The 8,101-nt window shown below is 35.7% G+C and overlaps 1 long non-coding RNA gene across 1 annotated transcript; it reads left to right on the top strand.

Moving 5' to 3' along the window:
* Positions 1-1,633: 1,633 nt before the first annotated feature.
* LOC123565897 (uncharacterized) lies at positions 1,634-6,259 on the top strand. Its single transcript, XR_006689270.2, has 3 exons — positions 1,634-2,005; positions 4,266-4,454; positions 4,746-6,259. It is a non-coding gene; the product is annotated as an uncharacterized LOC123565897 (long non-coding RNA).
* Positions 6,260-8,101: the final 1,842 nt, after the last annotated feature.

Raw genomic sequence — 8,101 nt, 5'->3', positions numbered from 1 at the left:
ATGTAAATGTAAACGTACTCTGTACTTCGTTCAAATTTGGGGGGTTTTCTCAAATATGTTTTAGGAACTTGTGAGAATATGTCTGGTTATAAATTAAAGCGCATTTAAAAAATATGTAGAGATTAAGGTTTAACCCAGTAAAGTTGCATGTTGTGTAAGCTTACAGAAAACAGTCAATGAAAAGTAAGACAAGGAACTGGGGGTCGATGTAGAATTGTATCTTGTATGTGTGTTGGGGGAGGGAGGGGGGGGGGGGCTTGAGGGAGGGGAGAGGGGTTAAAGGTCTGGATGTTTGGGAGAATAAAATTCTATTTATTTTGTCTTATGTTGGTGGTCAAGTTGTGTCATTGGGTTGGAGGAAAATGGATAGTTAGAAACAAAATGAGCTGTAAACACTGGCTCCATCTGCTTTTGGTAGCAAATGAGGTAAGTGGAAGAAAGAGCTAATGATGGCACTAAGTTGTAAAGAAAGGCTACTTTTTGTAACAATTTGTAAACGTGTTTCAATTTAACGGGCAATATAAAGTTATAGTCATACATGACTGTAGCTTATATATATGTAGAGCGATTTGCATAGATTTACTGTCTTAAGTTTGCACTTTTGACATGACAAGTTTTGAGGGTAGCGAAATAGAGCCGGTTCAAAAATGAAAGTTGAAAAAGTTTGGGAAGCATAATTCACTACAAAATAAATTAGGTAGTTTAATAATTGTTTTGATTTGTCTATATACATTTTTGAGATACGAGAGGAAGCCAGTGCCGCTTTTGTAAGCGTTAAAGAGTTGGAGCCTAGGACCGTAGTTAAGCAGGTATTGAGAAGCTTGACATGAATATTTAACCAACATTATTACAAAATAGGAGGTTTGATTGCATTTCAGGCTCCTTCAGTTGGGGTCAATATTGAGTTCTGCTCAACCCGGGGCTAGAGGGCGTGGACGGTAGCATGCATTTCCACTACCGTCCATGAACAGGCTCAATCAAACCGAGCCTGCAACATTTTCGTTTTTGTTGTGTTGAGCGACCTGTGGAGTTTCCACTTTTTCTATTTCAATATTATTGTACCTAAACAAAGAAACAGCAACCGGCAAACGAATTTAGTTCTGATTGAGAAACATTGTCACCAAACTTGGTTATTGCTAACGTATATCAGGACTTACCTTAAGAATGTATTTTCGGTCGCTAGGATGAAAAAAAAATCAACTGTTTAAAATCTGTTTATACTGAACATGGTATTTTTTTGTAAGATGTAAATATATGTGTTCGTCTGTGTTCTCTTTGTAGACAAGATTTATTCCTTGCAGAGAATAACGCTTCCAAGAAATATAAAAAATGCTGAGTCTTGATAATAAGATGAACACATTTGAATTTGATGTCTTAAAAAGTAATCGGAAAATAAAACGAATCCCTGCAGTTATGTGTTTTGATTTGTATGTTTTGAGAAATCCCCCAGATTTTGACAATAGTACATAGTACGTCTACATTGTCCGTGTCCGTTGTAAAGGTCTAATAATACTAATTCAATACTAACTTGTTTTGGTTATCAAGTTATGGTAACTGGTTTAGGACTTTCCAGTTATATATTTATAGTATTTCTCATGAATATTGGAAATCCAAATTCTATTTATAACACTATAACTCTATCAGTGTACATAAATAGCAACGTAATTTCGGGAGTACATAACATGTATTCATAATGGATATAAATACGAACTATCACATTTTATGATGAATTGTTGTCATGATTTATAATAGTAATATGGCATATGGAGTGATACCACCTCGGGTCGTAGACAATAACAAATGTATAAGTGAGAAAAAAAAACGAAGCAAAAAATGTAGACGTGGACTACGGATCATAAATAATAACTAGTGAATTTACAAAAACTGTTTGAATGAATGTAGAGCATAGCCGAAACAAAAAGCTAGATCTGCATAGATTTACAATACGGACAGGAGAAAAAAAACAAAAAAGTGCAGTTTTACATAAATGGAAAACAATGTACATGTAAGTATATACACAACAGATGCCGTCCGCTACGACGACCGATTATCATACATTTCTGATCGAAAAATTAGCAAAAAGTGCGTTGCCTGTGCATGGAAAATAATGTAAATACATTGCTGAACGTAAGTCACTAATGTCGACTGCTACAACGACCTAAAAATAATATTGTCGTCTGTTAAGATCTGCTACTGGATAACAAAAACTACATACATATTACTAATTACAAATAGTGAAATGTGTAGTTGAACATGGAAAACTATGTAAATGTATGTCACGCAATTAAACGATATATGACCTCACGTACGTAGTGTAATGTTCCACGTTTGTGCCCCACTCTGTTCCTTAATGTGTTTGTTTTGATCTTACTTCACGTTATTTATGCACTTATATGCATATGTCTATCTATGCAAATACTTCATTTATACGCTGCTGTGGCATTTTTGTTTGTTTTCTGGATGCGTGACTATTCCTTCTTGTTCCTGGTCTTTTTATACGCCCGTTTGAAAAACGGGACGTATTATGGGAACGCCCCTGGCGGGCGGATGGGCGGCGTCCACAGACTTTGTCCGGAGCATATCTTCTTCATGCATGGAGGGGATTTTGATGAAACTTGGCACAACTGTTCACCATTATCAGACGGAGTGTCATGCGCAAGAACCAGGTCCCTAGATCTAAGGTCAAGGTCACATAGGATATTGATGTAGCTTGGCACAATTGTTTACCATCATGAGACGGAGTGTCATGCGCAAGAACCAGGTCCCTAGGTCTAAGGTCAAGGTCACACTTAGAGGTCAAAGGATACAAGAATGAAAACTTTGTCCGGAGCATTTCTTCTTTATGTATGGAGGGATTTTAATATAGCTTGGCACAAATGTTCACCACCACAAAACGGACTGTCTTGTGCAAAAACCAGGTCCCTAGGTCTAAGGTCAAGGTCACACTTAGAGGCCAAAGGTCAGATTCAAGAATGACTTTGTCCGGAGCATTTCTTCTTCATGCATGGAGGGATTGTGATGTAACTTAGCACAATTATACATCATCATGAGACAAACTGTCATGCGCAGGTCCCTTCTTTAGAATTACTTCCCATCGTTGTTACTATAAATAGCTTATTTGTAACTTTTTCATTACTAGCCGTAGGGAAAATTCGAGACCATTTTTCTGTAGTAAAACATGCATGTTACATCCAATTCTGAGGTGTATTTTGACCTATCACTATCTGGTAAGTATTTTTATGAGGACATACAATTTTTTTTTTAAATTAACTTCCCTTAGGTGTTACTATAAATAACTTATATTGTAACGTTTTTATAATTGACCGCAGGGAAAAACTAAGACACTTTTTTGTGGTAAAACATAGATGTTACATTCAAATTTTAGGTGTATTTTAAGGTCTCTCTACCTGGTATGGATTTTTGGTGGACTTAGAAAAACAAAACAATTGCAATAATTACTAAAAAAAAAACAACCACAAAATTGAAATTCCATTTGCAAATACAGGTGCTAATTAAAGAAATTTGTTGTGACGGGCGTATATTGTGACATATTCTGATGTTGCATATAATTATACATGAAAACAGCGATATCGAAAAGAGGCCATGGAAACACGAGTCGCGCGACTTATACCTTTTAATCTCCTTTTAAATATCTTAGGCATTCGGCACATTGGTTTACGTTAATAATGACAAAAGCGTCCATAGACATACGAGGACCCAAAAGTAAATCCAGCCCCCATATATATTAATTGAATAAAGGTATTCATTTCTGCAGTGCTGCCTCTCATGACGCCCTTGTTTTCCGTTTTGTCATTTTGTTTCAGACAAAACAGATATTCTATATAGGTATGTCTAGACAGGTAAGCAAGTATCAAATATAAATACATACACTTGTGCATCATCTGGTATCGTCATAAAACCCGCAAAGAATATGGTATGAACATTTAAAATGTCAGACAATCTGATAAATATACTCTTTAATGACATGTTCGTGATAGATAAAAGCAAAATCCACTCTTTGTTTGTAAAAACCAATGACTGTCTCGGCTAAATGAAAATATATAGAAGCAAATAATTCAGTCAATCTTGTCTTGTGTTGCCAACATTCCGAAAGAAAGTAAAAATAATTTCCAGCTAAAGCTGTATCCACTTGTCTACCAGTAACAATTGAGGAAACACGTCAATTAATTTCAGTTATACCTTTAGTGACTGTGAAACATCGTTCCATACAAAGTCGCAGTCTTATTGCCATTTTTTCCCTTTAGGTTAATTGATTCCAGTTATTTATATAAGAGTTCCATTAAAGACGTTGCGAAGGGATTGCGGGGTGTTGTACACTGCAATACTAGTACATTCTTATGAACAGACGCAATTAAACTGAACCTCCAAAGATCATCCGTAAGATTTACCTTGGTCCCGATCGGATAATGTTTTGGAGCAGTTATGGCTTCTAAGTTAGTATGTTTTTTTTCTTCTGCACTATTCTTTCGCCATGAATACAAATATTTAGTTAATTTAAATGTGCAGGTATATAAAGACTGTATAGGTATCGAATATTATTTTGCTTATATTTGGACAAGTTTCACAATTTGTGTTCCGCATATTTTCGCAATGCAGGGAAGTATTGAATTCTTTTGCTGTTGTGTAGTTCTGCTGATTACCTTAAGTTGCATTTTTCGTTACACTTGAACTAAGTTTTATTTTACATTTTAGCTTAATACTACTTTGTTTCCACACTTTTTCAGAGCTGATGACGATATCGAATTTGATGTTTTGATACAGATCTAGTTGGTGACATGGAATGTAATGGAGAGAAAATATGGTCTTTGCAGTTAGGATTTGTTCACTTTGTTTATCTTACACATGCGAGAAGCACGTACGCAAGATAGAATTATGGCCCTTGCATATTTTTAATTTCAGTTTTTCTGCCATTTACAATGTACATATTGCGTTGAGTTTTGGTATGCAGTTGTGTGATAAGGATCTACAGGCGACGTTGTTGTTTTTTTTTATTTCTCCATGATGAAGGGTTTGCCCTTTAACTTTTATTTTCGCGAATGTCTTTGCCATATTGATGTCTCTGTTGTATTTCTGTACATTGTGATCATTTTTTTTTTCTGTTAAGTCGAATTGATATACAATGCTAAGTTACTCATAAATCAGCCTACCTTGACTTTCAGTACTTTCTATAACCATTTTAAATTGTAATACGGGATAAAACAATAAATCCTTCATTTTTTTTAAATTGATACACACTTTAAGAAAATCTTTAAAAGAACAGCTTTAATTTGAATTATACGGACCATATAAAACCTCTTGAAACTAATAAACAGCACAGTGTTTAAGACAGATATCATCTTATAAGTGTGTTTTATTCCAACTGCAATGGTTATCTTATGGCGGTAGAATGTGAAAAAAGTGTTTTCTGATTGCAGTTTAAATAAAACGTCCAAAATAAGACCCCGCATGTTCATTCAGCTTTATTTGCCGTTTAGAATATTGAACTTAAAATATTGATAAAACATGTGGGAATATTTACAGTGTCATATCCTTCAGTTGTTCGAGTTTCCTCCTGTTGTATGATCGGGAAGATTTTATAAGAGACTAAACTTTCGTGTGGCAAGAGGCAGTAACCAAATAACGCTCTGCCGGAAGTCAATATACTTGTTCAGTCAATTTGTACCAAATTTCTCATATATCCCCTTATTAGTAAGTCAATATGATATCAATGCGTTGATTGGTTTTGTAGCACGTGGTGGGATAATGACATTCGTTTGCATTTAGTCGTCATTTTTACCATTCGAATACTGTAATCATCAACCATTGATAATAAAACTGAAATCTATACATTTGGGACAATAAGGAGTCGAAATAGTCATGAACATTAGTTTGACGTTATAATTTAGACGCGGTATGTAACAGATACATAACCATATGGTTTCTTGCAATTGCTTATCTGTAAAGGACAGCAGCCGAAGTATTCATTCTTCATTGCTGTTGAATCTTCCTGTGGAAGATATAAAAAAGCCCTTCTGTTTCACATATTCAAACGTAAACACGTCCTACATGGGGCCTTTTATGCATGGATTTCCACTATAGATTCGTATTTGCTATACACACTATCTAAATTTAAATGTTTTAACTGTCTGATAGTATATTTTCTGTTACACCAATTTAGGTTCCAAAACCCGCACTTCACCTTATGGTTGCAATCGGTTCTATAGGACCGGCGAACCCTTTAATAACGTTTGCAACTACCCTGCCAGCTATTAGTCACATTTAAACGAGTAGAGATTGATTCAGTGAATCCTTTCGTCTGCTCCTGTGTCGCATCAGTTTGTATCCTCTCACAGCAGGTAGCGGTATATTACCGACTTTCTAACCTGCACATAGAAGTTGGGTTTAGGTGGACTCTGGTTCCAGGGCAAGTTATATTGAAATGCCTACCTTATTTACATATAGACGTGCAAATTTAAGCACATTTTAGAACAGGTTAAAGTAGTTTGCAGACCAAGTACGTGTGTGTCCCCTATGGTGTCATATTTAGGACATTGTCCCGCTGGTGTTCGCGGGCATCTGTTATGTCGTTCTGACGCGTGAGCCAACTCGCAATAACGAAATGTTTGAAGTTTTGTTGTGTCGTTCTGGCGCGCGCAACCACAATAAAAACAATCAACATGTCATGAAATAGATCGAGACAGAACGAAGCATCATAGTGTGTGTTGGTGTGAGTGCCATAAATCTAATGATTCGTGGTTTCACGTTGGCGTACACGCCATTACAAATATTTTATGTTGGTGCATTAGCAAGACAAAATTTAATATTTTGTTGAGTCGCGTTTGCGGACGTGCGGTTTATGTAGCACTCTTCATTGTATCGTCCTGGCACGCGCGTGATACATATTATTCGTCTTGGCTCGTGCTCCAACGCGCCAGCAGCTCGAAATGTTTGTTCATAGCGCCAGCGCAAACGTGAAATTAAATATTTTTGTTCTGATGCGTACAATGTTTCGTTGTGGCACATTCATAGTTTCGTTTTGTCACATTAGCGTGCGCACCAAGACGTTCTGAAGAAATGTCCAACATAAACCGTTCGTTAATGAACGCGATATAACGAAATGTCCATACATACGAAATGTCAAGCATAATTATATAGCTTATTAGGAGTGGTAACACGACAATTTTACATTTTTTGCCCTGTCAGAATTTGGTTAGTCAGCGCAACGGAAATTAGAATTAGACTTGTATTTTGTACAGGACCGTCTGATTGCTTAATTATGTGTCTTGTTATTCAGTGCTATGTCCGGTTGCTGATCTAATTCCATAGATGAACCAGGGTACAGTAAAAGTGATCTTCAGTTCTAGCCTCATTGTCTTTATAAAAATATCGTGAGAGTCGTTTCTGATTTCTAAACAAAGTACTAGTTTTATTCAACACGTTTTAGCGCGCGTGCTTAGCAAAAATTTACAGCTTACTTTACAATATCATTCAAAAGAATTATTTTCTTAGAAATTCTTTGCTACAATAAACAAGGGAAGGGAAAATTAAGAATACCCAGATATGTTAGCGATAATTAAGTAGGACTACAAACTCTATCATCTTAGTATTTTTGAAAACAAAAATAACACAAAACAAACAAAATCGAAAGAAATCAACTCAGCCAGTGCGTTTCAATATTGTGTTTTCACGTTTTCATTTGTAGCAAAACTCTTTGTCATCCTCCAGATGTATTTCGTTTGGAATGTCTATTAAACGTTTGTTTGTCAAGAATGTATTACAATTAAGTTCAAATGAATTAGAATTACATTTAAAAAACGCTAACAACAGTTTTAAAGCAGCAAATCAAATGTGTATGCCGGGCTGGATACGCACAATTTTGTAGAAAAGACTACTCTAGAGTGTCTTTTAAATTGCTCGGTTAACTAACGATTAAATTACCTAACACCTTAATGAGTGGTACACAAAACACCACATTTGAGAAATCGCATGTCCAGAATTTTCGCAACCAAAGTTATCCGTGAATTCTGAGTACATTAATACATGTAAATTCTAATCCTTACACTTACATCCTTTTCCTCTACATGCTTAATCTCCAAACTAT

This window comes from Mercenaria mercenaria, chromosome 8, assembly GCF_021730395.1.
Source record: "Mercenaria mercenaria strain notata chromosome 8, MADL_Memer_1, whole genome shotgun sequence".
In the NCBI taxonomy this organism is placed as follows: domain Eukaryota; kingdom Metazoa; phylum Mollusca; class Bivalvia; order Venerida; family Veneridae; genus Mercenaria; species Mercenaria mercenaria.
This window is presented reverse-complemented; position numbering and strand designations above follow the sequence as displayed.